Raw genomic sequence first — 25,326 nt, 5'->3', positions numbered from 1 at the left:
GATCTAATATTGATCATGTAGCAGAAGCCAGAGGCCTCAAAACAGACCAATGACTCATTACAATGAAAGTTTGGAAGTAAGCATGTGGAAAAAAAGGGTATACTATGAGATACAGTGTGACTACAGCTTCCATGCCAAGATGAAGTGTTGTTGTTGTTACTGTTGTTGGTTTGGTTTTGAGTTTGTTTGGGTTTTTTTGTTTGTTTTCTCTTTTTGTTTTTTGCTTTTGGTTGGTTGGTTGGTTGGTTGGTTGGTTGGTTGGTTGGTTTTTATAGAAGTGGGAAGGGGCATTGCAAGGGAAGAGGGTGGACATGAAGGAATAGGGAGATGAGTGGGATTGGGGTGCATGATGTGAAAACCACAAAAAATAAAAAAGGTTTTAAAAGTATGTTACTTCATTGGTTCTGATACAATATAAAAGCCATGTGATGACAATGTAATAAAGAATGGTAGACACTAACTTTTTTAAGGAGGATCTGGAAAGCATGTGACCTTGCCACCCATTCTGTTGTAGCCACTTTGGAAATATCTTGCAAACTAAATACTGTTTCCATGTAACCTAAGAATTCCACTCTAGATGCATACATAAGGAAGAAAATAAAATCAAATAGTACTTGTACATGAGTTTTCATAGCAATGGTATTGAGAACAGTCAAAGGTAGGTCAATTCAAATGTCCATCAGGTGATAAATGGATAAAAATGATTGATGTTTATGTAGAATGAAGTATTATTCATTTGTTAAAAGAGTAAAGTTAAAATACATATTATGATATGAGAGACACTTGGAAGCATTATACTAAATCAAAGAAGTCAGACCTACCCTCAAAAGGGACAAATATGCAATACCATATACATGAAATGTTCCAAACTGGCAAATATTTAACAAGACAAAGAAAACTAAGGATTGCCCAAGGTTTGCAAAGTTACCAAAGCATGCAAAGTGACTACTGATCAATATAAAATTTCTTTTTAGGATGATGGAAATGTTCTAAAATTCAATACAAGAATGGCTTTAGCACTATGCAAATGTATAAAATTTTGATTGTGTACTCTCAATTGGGCAATTATATTTATTAAGTATACCTCAATAAAGCTGTTTTTAAAAGAAAAATGGTATCCATGTGTTCAATGCAACATTAACCACAAAATGTCACTATTTTTTCTAGTTAAGTTACCCTTAATGGTTTGTGGAAGCTTTATGGTTAGATGTGTGACTCTGTTGTCTTTATCTATCTATTTATCCATATGATAATCTCAGGTATATATGACTAGGGAAAGAAAAGAAAAGGAGAAAGAAATAGGCTGTGGCAATTACCAGAAGTTCTGTTCACTTGGGGAGGTGAGGTTATCAAGAAGAGAAGTAGGTAGAAATAATAACATGATCCAAAGACAAAGAAGACACCATCTGAAAAACATTTTTATTTAGCAATAAAAAATCTGGTTTTAAGAGGAAAATACCTCTTGAACAAAAACCAAATAGCCCCATCCAGTAAGAGAAGAGATTCAATACCCACTTGACTTCATAGATGTGGATTTCACAAGTTTACATGCAACCCAGAATTGAGCCACATTATCAACTCACAATAAAATTGTGGGCCTTAAGTACCCCATTTTTATTCCCTCATCTTGTCTGGCAGAGATTCTATTGATGAACCAAATAATAGAGGGAAATCATGGACAGCCTGTGGCTGCATCCTTGTCAAAAACAGAAAGAAAGAAATGGTCTCCAATTATACATATTAGCCTTAATTTTGGCCTTTGGATGATCAGATAATGTTTCTGCCCATAAAGTGAATTCTTGTGTCAAGTCCAAGCTTTTCAATGTCAAAAATAAGAGCTTCCAATTAACTGTCAAAAGCTTTTCCAGTATCTGGAGACAGGAGTAAATTGGAGCCTTTTATATTGGTAGCTTTTGACATTATATTAAACAATCTTCTAGGGTTGTCATAGTCCCTTTGCCTTTGTATGTATCCCCATTGGTTTTTGTTTATCAATTGTTTTATTAGGCCATCTAATCTTTTAGCTCAATTTCTACATTTCTTATTTGAGTAAAATCAAAGACATTTTTGCCATTGTGTATTCATCTTCATGTCCTATTGCAAGAGAACAAGATTGGGAACATATTTCAAAGTACATGAAGCTTTCTGCTTTTGTGTTCTCCTGAAAGCCACTCTTTTATGGTGTTCCTTTCTCCCTGTCTGTGAGCACTGGCAACTGTAGAGAATATTTTATGACAGCTGATCAGTTATTGTAGATCACTATAATCTTTCTCACAAGGTAAACATCTCAACTATTGGTATATGCTTCATTTGGGCATCTGAGGCTTGTCACTCATTTTGTTTTTCTTTAAATATTGCCCATTTCTCATACATCTTCTCTACTCTCAAATATGTTTCTTTGTTTTACATATGAAAGGGTTTTTCAAAACATATAAGTGAGCTAAAGATTTTTTGATTGGCTGGGTTTTATTAAATACTATTTTTTTTTTAAATACAGGACCTGAAAAATGCCATAGAGACCAGGTTGGCCTCAGAGTTCTTCCTACCTCTGGTTCCAGCATACAGGAATTAGACACATGAACTACCATACCTAGCTCTAGTTTGTTTTGACTCCTTTTTTTTTTTCAAAACAAAGTTGGAAGCAGAAAATCCTCTTTATTTCTTCATATATTAATATCTGAGACTATTTTCTCATTTGATTTCTGTTTTCTTTGTTCCATTTTTTATAAGAACATCTGCATTTACCAAATTTAACTTGTGTTACTTTTAGATTCATAAAAGCATATATTTTTCTTTAATCAAAGTCTATGTTCCCTGGGAAGCTAAAAATTATTCCAGGCTGAGTGTATTATGTATTAACAACGAGAGAGAGAGAGAGAGAGAGAGAGAGAGAGAGAGAGAGAGAGAGAGAGAGAGAGAGAGAGAGAGAGAGAAGAATAAGCAGCAAAATCATTTGTATTCACTTTTCAAAACACTTCTCAGCCCAGTTTAGAAAGGCATTACTGGATTAGTTCATTTGAATTTTTATTATTAATGCAATTCAAATATGCAAATGACCAACTCTATAGATGCAAAAAGAACTGTACCTGGATGACAGAGAGTGAGTCATTTGGAGCAGGTGAATAAATAAACCCAGGGCTATGGTACAAAATTTCTCAAGTCTTCTTAAAAGATCCGGTGTTATGTTTTGGCTAAGATGCAGTGTTTTACTTCTCCTGGTCTTTCTAGAAAGGGTAAATGCATACCTTATGGGAGGAACTACCAGGTGACTCTATATACCAAGTCATCATCATTTCTGCAAGTCAAACGTGACAAAAGTTAGAGTGCCCTGAGAACACAGACACCTACAGCTAAGAGAACATTTTTATCTGAAGGCATGGTTGCAAGCCTTTGTTTGAATAATGTCACAAGAAGTGAGAATTCTCGAAGGTACTTAGGAGATCGTTGAGGGAATCCAAATCAGTGGGTTAATACCCATGGCTCAGATGTGTTGAAAACATGTCTATTTTTGTCACTGTTCTCATTGCTGTGACTAAAATATTTGACAAATACAACATGAAGGAGGAGAAATTTGTTGGGATCACTGTTTCAGAGGGAAACATCTATGATGGAGAAGGCATTGTGGCAAGAGATTACAACATAGTTTGTTCGCATCTTGGAAGATCCAGAAGCAGAAAGAATGGGACCCAAAGCGAAGCCTGATTAAACTCTCAGGGACCTAGTATCGAGGACTCACAACCTCGCAAAGTATTATTTGGGGATCAGATGTTCCAACACATATTCCTGTGAAAGACATTTCAAATTCAATCTATAATACTTGTTATGTTCTCATGGCCATGGTGTCAAAACCTCAGGACTGATAGGGGATATGATGGGACTGTATAAAGATATACCTAATTCTGACCTGAACCCCTACTCACTGGTAACATTCAGAGCATGTCAAGAGATCAAGCAGTCCTCATGATATGACTCAATTTCTTTGGCTCTCAGTCTTCTTACAGAACATATACTTGCAGACCCAAGTTCAAAGACACTAATTCCTTACTCCAACTCCCCTTTCCAAACAGTCACTTAAACTGATATCCATGGTATGATTTTAAATGATCTTCATTTTAAATTCTTCCTCTGTTGGGGTTCCTTTGTCCTGAATTTTCTTTTATATTGCCATTTGTTGTAGCTTGAATATGAAGTATCCCCAAGAAAGGACCATGTGTTGAAGACTTGGCTCAAAGCCATGGCACTGTTGACAGTGAGACTGGATCATGAGGGTACTGAATCCATCAATATGCAAACCCATTGGTGATTTAAAATATAATGGGCTTCCATAACAGGGATCTTGCTTGGTTCTCAGCCTACATACACAACCATTATTTTCTCAGGTGTTTTCTCACCATGATGAAAGATGACACATAGTCTAATATGCCCTGGGGCTACCATTTCCTCTTATATAAATATACATTCTATAAATACATTTTAACATCTCTTACCCCCTTCCCTCTCAAAATTGCCACTGTGTTTTTTTGCCTCATTTATTTTCCCAATTCCAAGAGTATTAAAGATCAAGAAGTGCTATATTGTAATAGCTTTAATTCTCAATAATGGTAGTCTATACAAGGCCACTTTGAATGGAAGTACACAGAATTTTTCTTTCAATTTTTGGGTTATATTTTAGAGCACTATCTAAATTCCTATCACTCTCTCTTCTTAAATTATTTTATACCCTAAAATATTTTGATCTATACTTTTTTATAGTTTGGCTATATATGAGACAGTTCTTTGGAAAAATATTGTAGACTGACTCTTTTCCTCTAGTTATCTCAGAATATTATAAAATGTTATATTTTATTCAGGTTGAAGTTATTGCAAATGAGAAGGGTTATATAATAGTTAACACCTAAAGGAACTTAACTATGTAGTATTTAATCAATACTACTTCATAACATGGACCATCTCCTTTAAGCCCATAGCTAGTATCCTTGTTTCTATAAGAAAAGTAAGGCTCAACAGCTTATTAACGTGTCCAAGCCAGTTGGGTAGCCAAAATTCAGTTTTAAAAAATAAAGGAAATATAAATATATAATACACAAAAGAATAATAATGAATATTTATGGTAAGTTGTATATCTTTCCCATTTTAGTGAACTGCAACCTGGGAGCCCTGGAGCCCTGGGAGCTTTGTCTTAAGAATGCCATACTATTCAAGGCTTTAGAAAGTTTCCTTGTGAGTAGTAAGTGAATGAGACCTGAAGGGCTTTTGGCAATAGGCAGGGCTTCCGAGAATAGGAATGTGCTTTTCTGCAAGACCCATTTCCACCCCTGAATGCTCCATGCCCTGGATGTGGACCACACACCCCTAGGAATTGCAACTGCAGTCAGGAGCATTGGCCTGGTTTAGTGCTTTAATATAGGCATGGAGGCCTTAATGAAAGCCCCTGTGACTGAGCTGCTGCCATGTGATCACACAAGCAGGGACTTCATGAACAGCCTTTGACAGTGTTGCAAGGGAAACCCACAGTATTCATCCTTAACACCATCAGTGTAATCATTGTCATGGAACAGCGATTAAAATGTGAAATCTAGAGCCCGATTGCCTGGGGTTTGAATCTCAACTCTGTTACTTCCTAGCTATGTATTTATTTTGGGGTGACTTGCTTAATATTTCTCTTTCTTCAAATTAATTGGCTGTAAATGTAACCATCATTTTAAAACGTAATCAGATTTTTCTGTGGAATTAATATAGGGATGAAGTACTAACCTTACCTAGCATATAGTATGCACTCCATAAACATTGCTGAGTGTCATGGTGATTATAATTACTAGCCCTCTGCCCAAGGATCCTATGATAAAACTATGAGATGAAGCTATGTATGCCAAGCACTATCATTAAAACACAAGAAAACAAGCCCCTTGCTTAGAATGGAACGTGGTAGCCTCAGCCACGTTCCTCCCCTCTCTTTCCTTGTCTCTATTCGACCCCAGGCCCCATTACTTCTTACCTTTGCCATGGCAAAATTTCTGGACTAGTCTCCCCAAGTCCAGTATCTTCCATCATTAGTCAGTGACACTTCTAGCAGATTAGTTTCTCTGCTTCAAGCCAGGGTTCTATGGTATAAAACTCCCCAAGGTCTACTAGTGATCATGCTAGATCAAATACTGTCAATGCCAGGTGAATGCCTTATGGAATCACTTTGTATTTCTTTCCTAAGGGAGGATTTAGTGCAAGGGATGCTGAAACAAGAGGGACAATATTAAAACATACTAATCACAGTGGCAATTAAGTAACGGTCAGCTCCAGGGACATGCACTATGCTATTCACATAGAACTTTAACTGGGTGATATCTCCATTTTAAGAGAGATAGGGTGGAAGGGAAAGGGAGAAGGAGAGAGAGAGGGAGAACGAATGGATTTTCTGTAGATATGACTCAGTCAAGTGCAACTTACAGGAAGAACAAAATCTCAAGTCTGTTGGCCAGTTCCATATTATCTTTTGAATAACTTCTGTTTTTTAAACTGAAACCATGTTACATTTTCTGACATACTATGCTCAGTGTACGTATAGTGGTAACGACAATATTTGTTGGGCAGTCCCTCAGTATGAAGAACAATACTAAATATCCTGCAGGCTCAATACACTCTTTAGCAGCCATATCTGCCAATTTTTTTTCAAATGAATGAAAAATTTGAGTACTGAAGATATTATACTATTAGATTCATATTAAGCTACAGCACAAAGACAGAGTTCAGCCATGTGGTACCCCTGCTTTCAGTTTGGACACCTCCTGTACTCCTGTTTCATGGGTGCTCCTTGTTTCTTCTTGAGTCATCAGTCAATTAACCTAGGGTCAGGCTTGAGTGTGGTTCTGTTTTCCCATTCTAGGCACATAGGACAGGAGGATACATACTCACTTATAAATGTATCTAAGATATGCTTTACCAGTTAAAAATGATGAGCTCAGCCAAGTTCCTTTTCATTTCAGACTTTTGCTCAGTATTCTTCTCTGGCCGGGTTTTTCTTCAATTTTAATATATGTTTGTATACAAAGGGTAACAACCTTGTTTCAAATCTGTCGCAACTTTGAAAACTGTAGTGGTATCATACATTGAGTTGAATATATATATATATATGATTTAGTGTTAATGGGTTTAAACCAATTGATAATTCTCTTTTCTGCTTCTAACAGTTGCTTTTAAATAGAAAAATTATTTTCTATCCCTCAATGAGATTTTATACACACTGCCCTTTTTCTATGTTCTATGTGTATATTCTTTCACCCTCCTTTAATTTCGCTCTCTACAGCACTGGCCTTGATCCACACACGCATCCATCTGTCCTCTTCCTCATTGCTTCAGGTCTGACTATTCCTGTCATCAAATGCACCCCCCCCATCTCTTTTTGTGTATCTTTCTCTGTTTCTATGGCTCTTTGTCTCTATTTCTCTCTCTCTCTCTCTCTCTCTATATATATATATATATATATATATGTGTGTGTGTGTGTGTGTGTGTGTGTGTGTGTGTGTGTGTGCAGGTGCATATGCATATGTGGGGGGTCAGAGGTTGTGCCTGGTGATTTTGTATCTTGATGTACATCTTATTTATTGGGGCAGGGTCTCTCATTGACCCTGGGAATCATTTGTTTGACTAGGCTTGATAGCTACCTCCAGTAAATGACCTGATTCTGTCTCCCTAGTTCTAGGGTTACAGGCATTCATTAACATGGCTTGTACATAGATGCTAGGGATCCAAACACATGTCTTCAAGCCTGTATGACAAGCACTTTGTCAACTAATCCATCTCAATTCAATCCTTAGAACACACAAAAACCCTAGTACCACACATCTGTAATCCCCTGTAGCAGATCATGTCTATATTCCTGCTATCAGATTAGTATGAGACTCATGAGAATTTTGAGGCGATCTTAGGCTACAAAGCCTAAAGTATATAGTAATAAACATCAAAAGACCCTTTCTTAAACAAGGTTTAAGATAAGAACCCAAAAGTAAGTTTATCCTCTGACCTCCACAGGCATGCATACACCCACATTCACACACACATTTTTTATTAATTATTTTACTTATTTATATTCCAAATATTGCCCCTCTTCCTGCCCCCCCATGAGTTCTTCACCCTCATTCCCCCTCCCCTTTGCTTCTGTGAGGGTGGTTTCCTACCCACCCAACCCATTCATCTCACCTAACCCCCTTCTCTGGGGCAACATGTTTCTACATAATTAAGCACATCCTTTCCCAATGAGGCCAAACAAGGCAGGCCTGTGCTACATATGTGGCAGTCCTTGATGCACTTTGATTTGAGCTTTGTAAAAGGAGATAAATATGGGTCAATTTGTATTGTTCTACATACAGATGGTCAGTTAGACCAGCACCATTTATTGGAGATACTTTCTTTTTTCCACTGTATGGTTTTGGCTTCACTGTCAAAAATCAAGTGTCCATAGGCATGTGGGTTTATTTCTGGATCTCCAATTCTATTCCATTGATTGACTTGTCTGTCTCTGTACCTCTGTCATGAGGTTGTTATTCCTATTTCTCTGTAGTATAGATTGAGTTCAGGGAAGACATACAGAAAGAAATTAAAGACTTTCTAGAATTTAATTAAAATGAAGGCATAGCATACCCAGACTTATGGGACATAATGAAAGCAATGCTAAGAGGAAAATACATAGCACTAAGTGACTTCATAAAGAAATTGAAGAGATCCTAACTAGCAACTTAGCACACCTAAAAGCTCTAGAACAAAAAGAAGTGAACACACCCAAGAGGAGTAGACTGCAGAAAACAGAAACTGAGGAAATTTTAAAAAAAATCATCAAATCTTACTTCAAACACCTACTAAACAAAAATGGGAAATCTAGATGAAATGGATGATTTTCTAGGCATATATCACTTAGCAAAGTTAAATCAAAATTTGTTAAACTATTTAAACAGTCCCATAACCCCTAAGGAAATAGAAGTAGTCATTAAAAGTCTCCCATCACCACCCCCCCAAAAAAAGTCCAAGGCCAGGTGGTTTTAGTGCAGAATTCTACCAGACCTTCAAAAGAAGCTAATATCAATACTCCTCAAATTCCACAAAATAGAAACAGAAAAAATACTATTCATTCTATGAAGCTACAGTTACTCTGATACCTAAACCACACAAGGAACTCCCCAAAAGACATCAGATTAATTTCGCTTATGAATATCGATACAAAAATGCTCAATAAAATTCTTGCAAACTGAATCCAAAAAACATATCAAAACCATAATGAAGTATACTTCATCCCAGGTATGCAGGGATAATTCAATAGCTGGAAATCCATCAATATAATCCACTATATTAAAAAACCCAAAGAAAAATATCACATCATCTCATTAGATGCTGAAAAAACCTTGGCAAAATACAACACCCCTTCATGTTAAAAGTCTTAGATCAGGAATTAAAGGCTCATACCTAAACATAATAAAAGCAATAAACAGCAAACCAACATGCAATATTAAATTAAATAGAGAGAAATTTGAAACAACCCCACTAAAATCAGGCTGCCCACTCTCTCCCTATTTATTCAATATAGTACTCAAAGTTCTAGCTAGAGCAATAGACAACAAAAAGAGGTCAAAGGGATACAAATTAGAGAGGAAGAAGTCAAGGTATCACTATATGTGGATGATATGATAGAATATATATATATTCTCGACCCCAAAAATTCTACCAGAGAACTCCTACAGCTGATAAACAACTTCAGCAAACTGGCTGTATGTAAAACTAACTCAAAAAATCCATTATACAAAGGATAAATGGTCTGAGAAAGAAATTAGGGAAACAACACTCTTCTCAATAATCACAAATAATATAAACTATCTTGGTGTAACTCTAACCAAGCAAGTGTAAGATCTGTATGAGAAGAACTTCAAGTCCCTTCAGAAAGAAACCAAAGAAGACCTCGGAAGATGGAAAGATCTCCCATGCTCATGGATCAGCAGGATTAACATAGTTAAAATGGCCATCTTACCAAAAGCAATCTATAGATTCAATGTAATCCCCATCCAAAATCCAACTCAACTCTTCACAGTCACAAAAAGAGCAATTCTCAACTTCATATGGAATAACACACACACAATTTTTAAACTGATATTTTGACAAATAGTCAATAACATGCACTATTTCTTGAATTATTCCTATAATCCTCCTCAGTAATTTCCTTTCTTCTTTATATTATATAAAACCTTATTTCTAAGATATCATTTTGAGACATTGTTCTTACACAAGTACAATACTTTATTAATTATTATATCCTTATAATAAAGTTGATGTCATAGCTTATTTCTATCTTAGTGTCCCTATAGTTAGGTCTTTTGTGTTATGTTTCACTTATAAAAAAGATTATATATAGTTTAGTATGTTCTATTTCACCCCCCCAATCACAAAAACAGTATGAATCATTATGTTTTTATTTGCCTCTATGTAATGCTCTATTGGTTTTTGTTGTTATTCTTGTTTCTATAACAAACTACAATATACTTAGCATCTTAAGGCAGCATAAATTTACTTTCCTCTGGCTTCATATTTCAGAAATCAAAATCAAGACTACTAATTTATTTTGGCATGGTGGAGTATTTCAGTAGGTATTCAAACAGAAGTCTTCATGTAGTCTGTATACATCAAGAATTCAAGGCCAACCTGAAGCATATAGTAAGATTATGTCTAAAAATAAAATAAAGTATAAACAAAATCCCAATAGACTAAAATCAAGGTGCCTCTGAGGCTACTTATTTCGAGGACTAGAGTAGAGGTAGAACCTGGACAAGCAATTTACTTCTAAGCTCTTCCAGGTTGTGAGCAGAATCCATCTTCACATAACTGAAGAACGCAGACCCCTGGATGTCTTGATGGGTGGTTCCCTTTCTCCATCATCAAAGCCATCAACAATGGCTTGGAACAACCCTATGCTTTTAGGCTGCTGACTTTTCTTGCTGCCACTTTTCTTCTCTGGCCTACTGAATCTCTCTAACTGATTTTCTACTTCCAGTTTTAAGGATGCTGGTGTGTTTGCAGAGCACATCTGAAAGCCCTAACAGAAATAGATCTCACTGTGGAAGCTGTAGTGTGTCACAGTGTGTCCCACAGTATACCCTTTGGTCTAAACTTCTTAGCTAGCAAATGTTCACTGCAATGACTCGTTGGTCTCGTAGGAGGCATCAATGGTGTGCCAATTCAAAGCCCCAGTTCTGGGCCTGAGATGTATCTGTGCTGTTCAGTTCACCAGCTTTCCTGCTTTCATGCCTTCAGGACTAGCTCACCAGCTCACCCACAAACAGAGCCAGCTCTCCCAAGCGTTGCAGCCAGTGAAGAACATGACCAATTCTCCAACTCTCATGACTCCAGGGTTAATATTCCTTCCTGCCATAGATGACAAGGCAAGAGGGAAGAGAGGAAAGTGTATCTCTCATCTGCACCACCACCCAGCAGACAAGAGGCAGGCCTAGCTCTCCCACCCGTCATGTTCAGGGCCAGCTGTATTGTGCTGTCCAGGTGAGGTGCAGGGCTTGCTCTCATGACTGCTACAGCAGATGAGAAGGAAGGACCAATTCTGCTCTGATGACCTTGGGACTGCTTGCCTACTGTTGGTAGAAAGTTAAGAAAGGGGGTCAGCTCTCCCTTGACCTTGTCACCCAAAGGAAAACAAGTGGAAGCCTCAAGTCTCCCATGCTCATGCCCCCGATACTAGGGTCAGCTCTACTGCGCTTCCCTGGCAAGGTTCAGGGCCCACTGGTGAGTGTCAGAGCTAGTTCTCCTGTGCTCATGATCTCAGAGCCAGGTAGCTCACCTGCTGAAGGTGGGGAGGGCTGAAGAGGGAAGAGAGTATCTCTTTCTCATTCATGTCACTACACAGGAGACAGGAGGTTGGACCATGTCTCCCACATGCTCATACCCTCAGGGGCTGACTCATTCACAACTCCTGCAATGTGGGCTCATTCTCCTTAGTCCTGCAGCTGGCTAGGGGTGGGATCAACTCTCCTGCTTTTACGTTTCTAGGGTCAGGTCTCCCATGATGCCCTGGTGGAGACAGTTCTGCACAGCCTTCAAACATCAACATGTCCCAGACCAGGGACCACACTCTGGCTTTTGGTGGTAACAGACCCGTGTTGCTGCAGGATCACAGACTCAAATGTGCTATGCCCCCCACCCCCCCAATGGCAGCACCAGCCAAGATTCCATTATAGTCTGAGGTAGCATCACCAGTTACTCACAACAGGCTGTTTCTCACTACCCTCAAGTCTTCAGTTCTGCCTCTCCTCATTGTGCCCACATCCTTCTGTTTCTCTTTCTCTCTTCCATTTCCTCACCACTTACTTGCTCCTCTTAGTACTACCAGAGGTTACTGGGTGTCGTCTCAGGAGCTGTCTGACACATGCTCACTCCCATACCCACCCCCAGGTCTTCATAGCACCAGAATGATGGTTATCTCAGTCTAACTCCCTGTCCAGGGCATATGGAACTGGTCTGGTAGTAATCTGGGACCCACGTTTTGTGAGGGTCATTTGTATGTTTTGGACTCACTCCTACCCAAGCCCCTCAATCCCAGGCAGGGTTTTCTAGTCTCCAGCTTGCTCCCAGTTCTGCGAGTGATCAGGGATGGAGCTGTTAGGGCTGAAACAGTTGTTGCCTGCCAGGCCAGGCTGGTAGTCATCACAGGCACACTTTTTTTCAGGGAATTTTAGGCTACTAATCCTTCAGATGTTCAGAGGTCAGAACACTAAGCACAGACATAGCCTCTCTTCTGTCTGCCACCTACGGAAGCATATGTGACACAGCAACCACACCTGCAACACATCTAAGGGCAGAAAATGCTCAGCTGTGTTTGTTTGTTTGTTTGTTTGCTTGCTTGCTTGCTTGCTTGCTTGCTTGTTTGTTGAGACAGAATTTCTGTGTGTAACATCCCTGGCTGTCCTAGAGTGGCTAAATTGTTGTATGGGATACATTGGAAGGAATTCCTTATGTGTAGCAAACTTAGAGAATGAGAGAAATAACTTGAAAAATGTTAATTGCATGCATTGGCTGTAACTGGCTTTATTTGACAAAGTATTAAAGTAGAGATGAGCTGAAGAAAGACTTTGTTGGTTTGCAAACTGGAATAAAAAGAAACTAGAAAGTCCACAAATTACAGGGCTTATTACTGCTAACATAAATGACTACTCTTATATCTCCACAACAAAATCCATAATTGAGAAATGTAGTTAAACAGAGCTGATTAAAATTTAGCCATGCAGCTAATATTAAACTAGGAAGATGCCACATACCTCTAGTGCTAAATGCTCTAAACAGATTGAAGATGCTTCCTATTATTTCCATATGAAAAAAACACAAGCTTGGTTAATGAAAACTTAGTCTCATGGTTGGAAGCATTAAATTGGTCTCTCTGGTCTGAATGGTATGCTTTAGAGGGTACATGAGAATGTAATATCTTTAAAAGATAATGCACTTCCTCACCTTGTCAAGTTTCTAGGCACATGTACAGTCTTGGCTGTATTTTGACTCATGGTGCCTTTCCCAAAGCCAAACACAGCTGTGTAATTTTTCTTCCATTGCTTCACTCTGACACTGAGTTTCCTTCTATTTCCTGTTTCTGCTTTGAAGGGCCCTTGTGATTACGTTAGGGCCCACCTGCATCATTCAGGATAAGCTATTTGAAGATCAGCTGACTGGCAGGCATAATTTCATCTGCAAAGCTATAATGCCTCTTGAGCACAGAATATAACGTATTACTAGCTCTCCAGATTAGGATGTGAGCTTATTAAGGAACATTATTTTGCCTGCCACATGTGCAGTGATTGCTAAAATAAAGTCCTCTAACTAAACAAAAACATTGAGGAAGAAACACAAGGAGATACCTGATAGGGCTAGAATATCAACCGTGAAATCCTGAGAAGAAATGAAAGGAGAAAACTACCACACAGATACAGAAGTGAGGAAGCAACAGACACTTCACAAATAAGAGCAGTATATCAAAGAGAAAGCTGGCAAAAAAAAAAAAAAATTGTGCATGAAGCTGACCAAAATCAAAGACAGGAATCTAGTGATGTTTTTTAGAGAAATGTATTATCAAATTGAATACATATGAATTAAGAGATAGTGACAGGTCACAATCAAAAACAATACCAAGTATCAACTATCATTGGAAAGTCTACAGACCAAGAACCCTGCCTACCCCCATGAAAGATGCATTCCTTGAAATTCACTTCAAATGGAGCCAGGGAGAATTGTACAAGACTCCCCATGCCCAAAATCATGGGTGCCATGAATTCAGGAGCCTTCCTTACAAAAGATTCATCTCAGAATAGAAGTCTATAATGTCATTTCCTATATGACTTTAAAGTTAGTACAACCCAGCCCAATGACTGCAGAATTCCTTCAATCCATAGACATAAAAAAAAAAAGTCTTCATGAGATATTTCCAAGCTCGATTTCCCTCTGACATGAGTGAATGACAAAGGAGCGGATCTGTTTTCTGTGGGCCACAAAAAGCTGTTTCTGTATCTACCACAAAAGCTTTTGCATAACTCCTGCTATAGGATAGACAAACCCTGCACTGTGTGTGTTACAGTGCTTAGGTCTCTTTTCTGATGGTGAAAACGAGGGAGTGTTTTACCTGAGTGAAACAGAGAAGAACAAATGACTGCTATCCACAGGGACAGTCATTAGTGCTACTCATTAATAACTCCTACCCATGGTTTGGGTGGGGCAAAGAAGAAGTTCTGATCCTTGAACCATCATTTCCAGGTCAGAACACTTAATTCCTAATAGGGCAAGTGCTTCTTAATTACTTAATTCTAATTCTTAATTAAGTCCTTTATTCTTAATTAGCACCTAATAGTACAAGATGTGGGGCATCTTCCTGCTGAAGTGATCTTAACTGTATGTCTGAAACTTCCCATAATACTTCCAGACCTTCCTTCTCAACAACATTATACAAATTATATAAGGAATAATCACTTTTGCTGTGACTGGGGAATTATTCGTTTCTGCAGAGTAAGTGAACAATGTTATTATTTTATTTTTAACTTTTTAAACCTTCATCCTGGGATTTATTTAGAGAGTCCCCTAAATTTTAATAAGAATTTATGCACATGCCTTTTGTTTGTGAGATGTACTTCCACGGATATATTTATTGCAGAAGGCCTGTTATCCTCTCACATTTACATCTCAAAAAAATCTCAAGTGTAATATAGAAATTTTATATGAAAAACAAATCCATTATATGTAGAATAATTCTGCCTTTCATTGAATCAATCAGTCAAAAATTTAGTGCACATGATTATTGATACTACCCAATTTTTACACAGAAGTTTAAGTGTAGAGGTCATCAACTAAGAATTTCTTGAAGCTGGTAAAAATGATGCATGGACTCATACCCTATCAGCAGCTTTGGAAGTGAGTCACGGGGGTCATCATTTAAATTATGTTATATAAAGAATAAAAATATAAACCTCTCAGATAAGCAAAAAACATAGATATGACAACTGGGAGTAACTGGGACTAGCAGGATACAGGGATACAGTAACCCTGCCTGATCAGTGGTTTGAGTTCCTTCCAGTCTGCACCATTCTACCTTGGGTGCAAACTTGGCAGCTGCCAGTTCCACAGCCACCAGAGGAGGCTCAACTGCCAGGTGCTCTAGCACAACCAGGATCTTAGAATCTCAGGATCCCAAGAGCTTGGTCACTCCAGGATCTCAGGGTCTCCGAGGCAGCTTGACTCCCAGGAACTCTGACACACCCAGAATCTCAGGATCACAGGATCCCAGAATCAAAAGATCACAGAGACAGCTGGACTCTGAGGAGTTCTAACTCAACCAGGATTACAGGAAGGACAGACTCCAGTCAGATATAGTGAGGGCAGAGAGCACTAGAGATAATCAGATGTCAGGAGGCAAGCATAAGTACAGAAGCAACAGAAACCAAGGTTACTTGGCATCATTAGAACCATCTCCCACCATAACAAGTCCTGGATACACCATCACACATTAAAAACAAGATTCAGATCTAAAATCACTTTTCATGATGATGATAGAGGACATTAGGAAGGACATAAACAAATCCTTTAAGGAAATACAGGAGAACCCAGGAAAACAGCTAGAAGCCCTTAAAGAGGAAACACAAAAATCCCTTATCGAAATTCCAGGAAAACACAATCAAATAGGTGAAGGAAATGAACAAAACCATGAAAGATCTAAAAATGGAAATAGAAACAATAAAGAAATCGCAAAGGGAGACAACCCTGGAGTTAGGAAACCAAGGAAAAATATCAGGTGTCATAGATGCAAGCATCAAAAACAGAATACAAGAGATAGAAGACAGAATATCAGGAGCAGAAGATACCTTAAAATACATTGACACACAATAAAAGAAAATGAAAAATGGAAAAGCTCCTAACCCAAAACATCCAGGAAATCCAGGACACAATGAGAAGACCAAACCTAAGGATACTAGGTATAGAAGAGACTGAAGATTCCCAACTTAAAGGGCTAGTAAATATCATCAACAAAATTATAGAAGAAAAGTTCCCTAACCTAAAAAAAGAGATGTCCATGAACATACAAGAAGCCTACAGAACTCCAAATAGACTGGACCAGAAAAGAGATTCCTCCTGTCACATAATAATCAAAACAACAAATATATTAAATAAAGAAAGAATATTAAAAGCAGTAAGGGAAAAAGCCAAGTAACATATAAAGGGAGACCTATCAGAATTATACCAGACTTCTCACCAGAGAATATGAAAGCCAGAAGATCCTGTGCAGATGTCATACAGACCCCAAGAGAACATAAATACCAGACCGGACTACTATACCCAGCAAAACTCTTAATTACTATAGACAGAGAAACCAAGATATTCCATGACAAAACCAAATTTACACAGTATCTTACCACAAATCCAGCCCCACAAAGGATAATAGATGAAAAACACCAATACAAGGAGGGAAACTACACCCTAGAAGAAACAAGAAAGTAATCTTTCAACAAATCCAAACGAATATAGGCACACAAACATAATGGCACCTCTAATAACAAAAATAACAGGGAGTAACAATCACTTTTCCTTAATATCTTTTAACATCAATGGACTCAATTCCCTGATAAAAAGATATATACTAACAGACTGGATATATTAAAAGGACCCAGCGTTTTGCTGCAGACAGGAAACTTACCTTAGTGACAAAGACAGACACTACCTAAGACTAAAAGGTTGGAATACAATTTCCAAGCAAATGTTTCCAAGAAGCAAGCTGGAGTAGCCATTCTAATATCAAATAAAATTGACTTGCAACCAAAAGTTATCAAAAAGAATAAGGAAAGCCACTTCATAGTAGTCAAAGGAAAAATCTACCAAGATGAACTCTCAAGTATGAACATCTATGCTCCAAATGCAATGGCACCCAAAGTCATAAAAGAAACTTTACTAAAGCTCAAAGGACACATTGCACAGCACACAATAATAGTGGAAGACTTTAACACCCCACTCTCAGCAATGGACAGATCATGGAAACAGAAACTAAACAGAGACACAGTGAAACTCAAAGAAGTTATAAACCAAATGGATCTAACAGATATTTATAGAACATTTCATCCTAAAGGAAAAGAATATACTTTCTTCTCAATACCTCATGGTACCTTCTCCAAAACTGATCATATAATTGGCCACAAAACAGGCCTCAACAGATAAAAAGAAAATATTGAAATTATACCATGCACCCTATCAGATCACCACAGACTATGGCTGGTCTTAAATTCCAACAAAAACAACAGAAAACACATATACACATGGAAACTGAACAACGCTCTTCTCAATGATAACTTGGTCAAGGAAGAAAAAAAATTGAAGAATTTTTAGAATTTGATGAAAATGAAGACACATCATATCAAAACTTATGGGACACAATGAAAGCAGTGGTAAGAGGGAAACTCATAGCTCTAAGTGCCTGAAAAAAAGAAACTGGAGAGAGCTTACTCTCGCAGCGTGACAGAACACCTGAAAGCTCTAGAACAAAAAGAAGCAAATACACACAAGAGGAGTAGAAGGCAGGAAATAATCGAACTCGGGGCTGAAATCTGCCAAATAGAAACAAAAAGAACTATACAGAGAATCAACAAAACCAGGAGCTGGCTCTTTGAGAAAATCAACAAGATAGATAAACCCTTAGCCCAACTAACCAGAGGGCACAGAGATAGTATACAAATTAATAAAATCAGAGATGAAAAGGGAGACAAAACAACTGAAACCATGGAAATTTAAAAAAATCATCAGTTCCTGCTACAAAAAGTTTATACTCAACTAAATTGGAAAATCTGGATAAATGGACAATTTTCTAAACACATACAAGGTGCCAAAATTAAAACAGAATCAGATAAACCATCTAAACAGTCCCATAACCCCTAAAGAAATAGTAGCAGTCATTAAATTCTCCCAACCAAAAAAAAAAAAAAAAAGCCCAGGACCAGATGGGTTTAGTGGAGAATTCTATCAGACCTTAAAGACCTAATACTAATATTCTTCAAACTATTCCACAAAATAGAAACTGCATCAGACCCTCTGGGTCCCTGTGTCTGCGTGGAACGGGGTCTCTCGACGCGGGTGGGCAAAGCGTGGATGAACAACAAACAGACACACACACAGGAGAGTTCGTGTGGAATCTGAGTGTAATTTTCAAATCGAGCATCAGACTTTTTATGCAGAGGACAATAAGGAAGTTAGGTGACATATTCGCAAGGTACAATTGAGGTAACCGGAATCTTACATAAAACAGAGGAATGCAAACACAAAAGGTCTAACAGGAACCACCTGGGATAAAATTCATTGATAACAGCTGGGATCAACAAGGGCTCCACCTAAGATTCACTAATCTTAGAAGCCAGGGTCAAGGGCTTTGCGCCCTTTCCATAGTTCCTATTTTAGTCTCTTGTATAGTCCACCTTCCCCTTAGGCCATTGTAAATATGTGTGTATGGGTGTAACTCTGCTCCAGTCCTAAGTATCTATTCTGGTTTCTCCTTTGGTCTGAAACTTCCTTCTTCCTTAGTGATGGTAAATTCCTGTGAAGGGCAGTGACCTAACTTTTACTCAAAGAGATAGTGTAATACCAGGGGCAGTACTGAATTCCAAGCCCAAGGTCTTGCTAAGGACGAACTAGGATTGTTGGAACACTAGCGGATGGCTTTAGCTATGTCAGAATTCAATCTTAAAAGGCACTTATGATAGGAAAATATTGAAAGAGAGCACGTGGATCCATACACTAGACTAATGCGGGAATGGAACACAGGAATGAAAAATTACTGTATGGGTAGGGAACGCTAGACTCCAGGAGGAGAGCTTCCTTGAAACTCTTTTGCCTCATGAGTGACTTTTAAGCCTTTCGGCTTGTCCAGCTGACTCTACCGGAGCAAGAAACAGAAGGTACACAACCCAATTCACTCTATGAAGCCACAATTATGCTTATACCTAAACCACACAAAACCCAAATGAAGAAAGAGAACTTCAGACCAATATCCCTTATGAACACTGATGCAAAAATACTCAATATAATTGTTGCCAACCAAATCCAAGAACACATCCAAATGATCATTCACCATAGTCAAGCAGGCTTCATTCCATGAATGCAGGGATGGTTCAATATATGGAAATTCATCAGTGTAATCCACTACATAAATAAGCTCAAAGGAAAAAAAAAAACACCACATAATTATTTTTCTTAAATGCTTGAAAAGCATTTGACAAAATTCAGCATCCCTTCATATTAAAAGTCTTGGAAAGATCAGGAATTCAAGTCCCATATCTAAACATAGTAAAAGCAATATACAGCAAACAAGTAGCCAACACCAAACTAAATGGAGAAAACCTTAAAGCAATCCCACTAAAATCAGGGACTAGACAAGGCTTCCCACTCTCTCCCTATCTATTCAACATAGTATTTGAAGTTCTAGCTAGAGCAATTAGACAATAAAAGGAGGTCAAAAGGATACAAATTGAAAAGGAAGAAGTCAAAATATCACTATTTCCAGATGATATTGAAAGACTCTAAGACTCCCAAAGGGAGACACTCACTCAAGCCCCGGGTCAGCCGCGCACCCAAGAAGACACTGAGACCGAACTCAGGATGTAGAGAGTAAGATTTAATACAGCAACGACAAGAAAGCACATAAAAAGCACATATACCAGAGGCTCTGGGGTCGAAACTCATACACCAGGCATGGTGCAGAGGAGAATCGGCAACCGGCCCAAATTTTTCACAGGCTTTTATAGGAAAAGGGCAAGAGGGAAACAGGGTGGAGAAAGTACAAATTTACGTCACTAAGGGGTTCTGCCAAGGGTTATTCTAAGGGACTTTCCAGGGGCTTTTCGTAACCAAGGGGTCGTGTCCTATATCTTGGCAATGTTGGAACATTCTGGGGTAGTACCAGGAGGCCCTTATCTCAAAAATGTTCTTGGAACAGTCTTCAGTTAGGAGGGGTAGGACTAGGTTTGTTCCAGGAGACCCTTATCTAAAAAATGTTCCTGGAACAGTTTTCAATTGGGAGGGGGTACTCTGGGGTAAAAAGTTCAGGAGTGTTCCGGGAACAATCTCTGGATGGGAGGGGTAAGAGGACTCTGAGCTGAAGAGTTCATGGAGAGTTCAGGTGTCCAGTAATTTTCCTCTTTCATTCCCCACTCCTTCTAGTGAGTAATTCTAATCTTAGAATTTCAGAAGTCTATATTTTTATGCGGAGAATACTGCATTTACTCTATTTTAACATAGGAACAAAAACAGAATAAGAAGCATTAGTAAACAGAACTAGGCAGGGGCCCTTTTAGCGAGGCTTGAGGGTCTGGGCATGATGTAGGTGCACGTAGATCAGATCTCTGGCTGGAACTGGTGAGATGTCCTTGGGGTACCCAGCTCGTTCACTGTCCCGGCTGTTGGGATCCCTGCGCGATGTCGTTCGCGTACTCAGTCCGATCCTTTCCAGTTGTGACCAGACCACCTGCAAGCCTTTTAACTTAGCATACAGATCATTATTATAACAACATAGGTTTAAACACATCATTTAAGACAGTGATGGGCATAGGAGTCTCATAAAGGATCTTAAAAAGAGTAAAACTGAATCAAGAGGGAGTATTTCTAGTACGTTTGAATAGGGCATAGGGAAGGAACACCAAGTCTGTGCCAGTCTCCACGATTAATTTTGTCAAGGTCTGTTTTAGAGTTTTAAACTAATTTTTTATCTGTCCTGAGCTCTGAGGTCTATACACACAATGTAATTTTTGACCTCTAAATACTTGGCCACACCCTGACTTACCTGGGCAACAGGATTATTGTTCTTTTTGGGATGCCTGTTTGGCGGTTAGATCTGCCATCTGATTTCTTTTGTTCACAGCATCTTAGGTCTTTTTCTGCAGATGTCAACAGCTTTCTTTGTCTGTATATTGTTTCATACAAAAGCATACCTGCTGTCAGTGTAGACTTTTCTTCTTTTGTATCAAAACCACAAATTTAGCTTTCTGGGCTGAAGTCTCTTTAGGGAGGCTGCTGGCCTAGATCACTTACTTTTTGTCCACCGCTGCACTACTATCCCCGCCTTCCGCTTACCTTTAATCATGAGGCTACTGCCATCCGTGTACCAGTTCAAACTTTCAGGCCAAGGCTGATTTGATCTTTACCTGCCGAGGTAAGTAGCCCCCTCTGTTGGTAGATGGCCCCATGGATATGAGCTGCTTTCCATCTACTACTGCCGCTCCTGTTTTTTTTTTTTTTTCTCTCCACTACAAAGCTGCTGCCACCCGTGTACCAGGCAGGCATACCTGGCCAAGGCTGATCAGTCAGATCTCTCTTTGTTCCAGTTTTTTCAGCCAGGACATCAGCACATTGATGTACAGGAGTGGAGTCATCCGCCAAGGAGCAGCAAACTCTGGTAGTGGGTATAGTCACATGCTGACTCAGAGTAAGCTTGTCAGCGTCTTTAACAAGCTTTTTAGATAGGTAGGCCACTGACCGCTTTCAGGGCCCCAGAGTCTGAGTCAAGACTCCGCGGGCTACTCCAGCCCGCTCATAATTAGGACTGGTTGTCGGTGAGGGCTCTGGCAGGGGCCTGCCTCTTTTTACCATGATTGTTACCTCCTGGGCTGCCTGCTTTGCTGCTGCATCAGCCATCTGGTTCTCTCGGGCCACAGGATCTTGTTCTTTTTGATGGCCCGGACAATGGATATAGCTTCTAGGAGGGCCAGAATTTCTTCTTTGTTTTTAATGTCTCTGTCTGCCGAGGTAAGTAGCCCCCTTTGTTGGTAGATGGCCCCATGGATATGGGCTGTAGCGAGAAAGCATAGTGGCTGTCAGTGTAAATGTTGGTCGCCTTACCTTCAGCCAACCGCAGGGCTTGGGTTAGCGCCATAAGTTCAGCCTTCTGAGCCGAAGTTCCTTCTGCCAGAATGTCAGAGCAGTGATGAGTAGGTGAAGACTCAGCAGGTTAGCAGGGGAAGCGAAGGTTACTTGTTCTGTCAACAAAAAGCTCTGATAATGTGTCCATTAGTCAGGGGAACGATTGGATAATGTTCCAAGTTTTGTCTCAGAGTCAATTTATCGGTGTCCTTGACCAGAAGCCATTATGTGCAGACAAGCAGGCCATCTTACAGTCACCAGGTCTAAATTTTACAAGTATGTCACCGGTCTTTTCTAGGATCCCAATTTCTGAGTAAGAACCTCTTTGGCGATACCTTTGTTCTCAGTCACATCTAGGAGTCCCAAAGTTGGGGACAACATTAAGGCAGTCTCAATAGCATCTAAGGCCATCCAAGGTTGTTCTTTATTTTTTATACGAAGGGCTGTTTATCTTTTTAATTCAGCAAAACCTGGAATCCACAGTTTGCAAAGGCCCGCAGTGTCTAGGAACCTTTTAAACTTGCTTTGCATTGGTCAATGGAAGAATATGAAACACAGTCTCTTTTTAGCTGCATCAACAGGTAAACCACCGGTCTCTCTTAAGGACTCAGCTTCTGTGTTAGCACCCCTTCTGCTATCTCTTTACTTTTAGCCACGAACAGGTGAAGGGTTTGGTCATGAGGGGGGCTCCTCTTCTTTTTGTTAGGACAGTCTCTCACCCAGTGCTCTTCTTTTCTTAACAGTAAACACTTTGATCTTTAGCCAAAAGCTTTCTTTTGTTGCCAGGTACTAAGTTTTCTAGTTTCCCTGACTTTTGTGGCCAGCATTATTAGTAAGTGTCACTTTGCTAGGTTCTAGTCTTTGTCATTTATCTCTCTTTGCTCCTGTTTCTTAACTGCAATGGAGATCTCATCTTTTTGTTTCTCTTCCTTGTCTTTGCTTACTTTGAATGTTATTTAATTATTACATTTATATTCTGTCACTTAACTTTTTTCATAGTTTACCTCTACTCTGATTTATCTTTCTGTCTCACAGCACATCTCTGATTCTGACTCTGGTCTCTGTCTTTGTCAGCCTCATTTTACTGGTTCCTCTTTTAAATATCTCTCATTTAGAGTATTTTTCTTATTTCAGACCTAATTTTCTTTATCTCTATTTTTACCTCTTTTCACTGTTAACCTATCTCTTCTGAGTCTGCTGAAGCTTTGCTCTCAGCTCTTCTTTGCAGACCTCTATCCTTCTCTTAACTTTTGTAACTTTTTATTACCTTGGTCAGATTGTTGGGGCACTTTCTAGTCCCACAGAGACGAGACCCTCTTCAGAGCCTGGCAGTTAGACTCGCAGGTGTTCCTTACCTTGGATGTCTCTCTCACCGGAGCTTAGAACAGATTCACTGTCAGCAGCTCAGGGCGGTGCCTGAGAAGAGAAAACACATGGGGCAGAGAAGGGAGTGCAGCTCTCACATCTGGCTGCACCAGACCACTGATATTTTAAAATGAACGCAATTTTTTCTGTTAGCAAGAGACAGGATACAGGGGACAGGGGAAGAGAAGCAACCAGGGAACCTTGTGGCGACCTCAGATCAGACGTGGCGACCCGCTGAATTTAAGCATAGTCAGCGGAGGAAAAGAAACTAACCAGGATTTTCTCAGTAACGGCGAATGAACAGGGAGGAGCCAAGCGCCGAATCTCCGCTGCGCACCGCGGCGCGGGGAATGTGGCGTAAACTCCTGGGAGTGGCAAACAAACACTGGCAGGGAGGGGGAATTTAACCACTTGTTAGACACCCGGTGCTCTCTGCACTGTCTTCTCGCATGGCTTGAGCCCTTGGAGGCGGCGGCGGACCAGGGGCCCGCCACCCCGCACATAGGCATCCACGGAGCTCTTTTGGCCGGAGGCAACGGCGGCCTCCCGAGCTGTGGAAACGCAAGACGCCTGCGCGGCAGGGCGGGGGACAACGACTACACTTTTCGGTGTGCCCAGCGGGCGGGCGCGCAGACACAAGGGAGTGTGGGTTGACTCTGGGGGGAGCCAAAGGAAGGACGGCGGCCGCAGTTGGCCCCTCCCCAGCTGTGGCAGGCTTCACGGCCACTCCAGGGCGCCAGGCGGAACCGGCAGGCCGCCGAACTCACCACTAGCATCTCACAACTCGCTCGCAGGGCACAGACAGCCTCTGCTGCTTCAGAGCTCTTTTGAGCAGCCCGGAGCTCACCAGCAGAGTGCGGACCATGCGCCGCCTTTGTCCGCGGTGGCAGCTGGCCCCGCAGCAAGGCCGGCCGGCGCTGCCCACCCGCTGCGAGCCGCCGGTACCGCCTCGCCGAGAGCGCGGTGGGTAGAACCGGCCTGGTGGTTTTTTTTTCTCTTTTTTTTTTTTTCTAAAACCTGACAAATTCTGTCCTGATGTCAGTCCAAGTCTACAGTCGACAAAGGGTTAACACACACACACACACACACACACAGTCTTGTAACGTGACACAACCAGCCAAACGCCACTTTCTGACGGGGTCGGATTCTACATCGACTCCCTTTTTCTGACGGGGGTGGGACTCCACATCTACTCCCGCCCTGGCAGAAAGAACACTGTCCTGACGGGGGCGAGATTTTACATTTACTCCCGTTTTGGCAGATTGTCCTATTTCTAGAATAACAGCAGGCACAACAAGAGCGGACATGAAACTTGAGACAAAAAGAAACCAAAAACACAGTGGCGACTTCGCGTCGCCCACAGGCAACTTACAGAATCAGATTGAGACCTACCTGGTCTCCAGATTGAGACCTACCTGGTCTCCAGAGGGGTTCATCAGGCGTCCCTGATCCTCCCCGGTTCCTCCCTGGGACGTCTCCCAGGGGCAGATCGGACGGTGGACACCTGGACACGTCTGCCCTTATCCATACCGCACTCCTACCTGGAGTACGGTCTCAGGT

At 40.2% G+C, this 25,326-nt stretch overlaps 1 non-coding gene across 1 annotated transcript; it reads right to left on the bottom strand.

The window, feature by feature from the left end:
- Positions 1–12,708: 12,708 nt before the first annotated feature.
- Positions 12,709–12,840, bottom strand: LOC115030996 (small nucleolar RNA SNORA17). Its single transcript, XR_003836588.1, has one exon. It is a non-coding gene; the product is annotated as a small nucleolar RNA SNORA17 (small nucleolar RNA).
- Between the last annotated feature and the right edge of the window lie 12,486 nt (positions 12,841–25,326).

Source organism: Mus caroli, unplaced genomic scaffold (assembly GCF_978045245.1).
Source record: "Mus caroli unplaced genomic scaffold, Mus_caroli_1 scaffold_6, whole genome shotgun sequence".
Classification (NCBI taxonomy): domain Eukaryota; kingdom Metazoa; phylum Chordata; class Mammalia; order Rodentia; family Muridae; genus Mus; species Mus caroli.
Note: the sequence above shows the minus strand (reverse complement) of the source record. Positions and strands in the feature narration are given on the sequence as shown.